The sequence below is a fragment of the Cyprinus carpio genome, chromosome A13 (genome assembly GCF_018340385.1).
Source record: "Cyprinus carpio isolate SPL01 chromosome A13, ASM1834038v1, whole genome shotgun sequence".
Lineage (NCBI taxonomy): Eukaryota > Metazoa > Chordata > Actinopteri > Cypriniformes > Cyprinidae > Cyprinus > Cyprinus carpio.
The window spans coordinates 1,034,517-1,037,092 of NC_056584.1; the positions used below are offsets into that span (position 1 = coordinate 1,034,517).

At 41.2% G+C, this 2,576-nt stretch overlaps 1 long non-coding RNA gene across 1 annotated transcript; it reads left to right on the top strand.

Moving 5' to 3' along the window:
* Window positions 1–571: 571 nt before the first annotated feature.
* Window positions 572–1,358, top strand: LOC122147167. Its single transcript, XR_006161445.1, has 2 exons — window positions 572–1,024; window positions 1,146–1,358. It is a non-coding gene; the product is annotated as an uncharacterized LOC122147167 (long non-coding RNA).
* Window positions 1,359–2,576: the final 1,218 nt, after the last annotated feature.

The window sequence follows — 2,576 nt, forward strand, 5'->3', positions numbered from 1 at the left end:
GTCCACCAACGTTTACCATCCAACCTGACAGAACTGGAGAGGATCTGCAGGGAGGAATGGCAGTGGATCCCCAAATCCAGGTGTGAAAAACTTGTTGCATCTTTCCCAAGAAGACTCATGACTGTATTAGATCAAAAGGGTGCTTCTACTAAATACTGAGCAAAGGGACTGAATACTTAGGACCATGTGATATTTCAGTTTTTCTTTTTTAATAAATGTGCAAAAATGTCAACAATTCTGTGTTTTTCTGTCAATATGGGGTGCTGTGTGTACATTGAGGAAAAAAAAAAGGGGTTTAATGATTTTAGCAAATGGCTGCAATATAACAAAGAGTGAAAAATTTAAGGGGGTCTGAATACTTTCCATACCCACTGTATTAGCGTGTGTGTGTGTGTATATATATATATATATATATATATATATATATATATATATATATATATATATATATATATATATATATATATATATATATATATATATATATATATATATATATGAGCTACCAAACAGGAAAATAATTATATAAAAATCTGAATCTTAGGGCAGGTGCCGTTCGCGAGTAAGTAAATGCATATAATTGTTTTTACATAACAGTTAAAGCCTATTGTACAAATAATATGTTATACTTTACAGGTGACAGCGGTTACCCACTCAGGCGCTGGCTACTCACCCTATTCTCAAACCCTCAGAGCGCAGAAGAAGTGCGCTTTAATGATACCCATGCTCGTGCGCGCTCAGTAGTTGAGAGAGCCATTGGCCTCCTCAAGTGTAGATGGCGTTGCCTTGATGCTTCGGGTGGTAGACTTTTATATCAACCAAAAAAAGTATGCCAGATCATCATGGTGTGCGCTATTTTACACAACATTGCACTGATGAATGGTATCCCTGTTCCCCCCGACCTACCACAACACCAGCATGAAGAGCCTGACCCACACCCCCCTCACCAACAAGAAGGACATCATCAGGGAGCAAGGCTCCGTCAGGAAGTAATGCGCCATTTGTGAAGAACAACAGTGCAAAGGTTCATTTTTTTAAACAAGATCTTTTAATGTAGATGCAATGTCACCCAGCACAACCCTTATTTGCTTAAGCTCATCTGCGATTACAGTAATTGCATTAATGGTGTCTCTCTGTGTCTGCAGAACAGCCTCAGTCAGCACCCGGCCACTTCCAGCCGTAAGGTCGGGACGCACTTGTGCTGGGGACCTCGGGAAACTCCATAGCCCCTGCAGACTCTGCGCTGGGAGTTGCGTCACACTGGTCTCCCGCAGACTCTGCAAGAATAAGGACTAAACCATTTGTATAATTTATTTTGTTTAATTGAGCACACAAGCAATAAAGTTATTTACCTGGTTCCCCTGTATCCAGCACATCTGTGTCTCTCTCCCTCTCAGACACAATGCCACACACACTGGTTTGGCCGAGAATCGAGGCTATTTGGGTCTCCATTGGGGACAAATCGGGGGCGCCTTTGCCCCCACCAGTCGCACACACTCTCTGTCGGTGAGAGGCAAGCCGTTTCTTTGCTCCCACCTTAAGATCGGACCACTTCTTTTTTACATCTGGAACCGTCCTGTTTGCCGAAGCAACTGCGTTTACCGCAGCAGTGATGTGTTGCCACTCTAAATATTTTTTTATTGGTAATTCCACTGCTGTGGCCACCAAACAAAATAGCCTTCCTTTCATCCACCTCACTCACAAGAACCTCTATTTCTGCCTCAGAGAAATTTTGCTTCTTGCCCTTGCTCTCCATTGCTGCCATGATTTTTGTTTTTAAAAAAGACAAATTTCCTTGCTCCTTTTAATATGTATGGCCATTGAGGTAATTTGCATTGTCTATATATGGTTGAATGTGGGCGGATAAAGGGCGGTAAATGTTTTTTTTTTTTTGTGTGTGCAAATTATCAGGTAGGCTGTGATTTATAAAGTGAAAATTGCGTGCAGGTGTGCGTACGCATGGTTTTATAAATCTGAATATTTTTTTGCGTACGCTATTTTTGGCTTTTGTGCGTACGTAGAGTTTTAGTAAGGATCCTACGCACAGTTTTATAAATGAGGCCCCAGTTCTTCTCCTTATCCCAGGTAAAACGCCTCAGGAGTGGCTTAACAAGAGGAATACGACAACTGTAGCCAAATTCCGTAGAGTTTTAGTAAGTATATTCCTTGTGAAGTTCACCCAAATTCTTGAATTGATTTTGCTTGACAATCCTCATAAAGCTGCAGTTCTCTCGGTTGGTTGTGCATCTTTTCCTTCCACACTTTTTTCTTCCACTCAACTTTCTTTTAACATGCTTGGATACAGCACTCTTTGTACAGCCAGCTTCTTTGGCAATGAATGTTTGTGGCTTATCCTCCTTGTGAAGGGTGTTGATGATTGTCTTCTGGAGAACTGTCAGATCAGCAGTCTTCCCCATAATTGTGTAGCCTAGTGAACCAAACTGAGAGACCATTTTGAAGGCTCAGGAAACCTTTGCAGGTGTTTTGAGTTGATTAGCTGATTGGCATGTCACCATATTCCAATTTATTGAGAGAGTGAATTGGTGGGTTTTTGTTAAATGGGAGTCAAAATCATC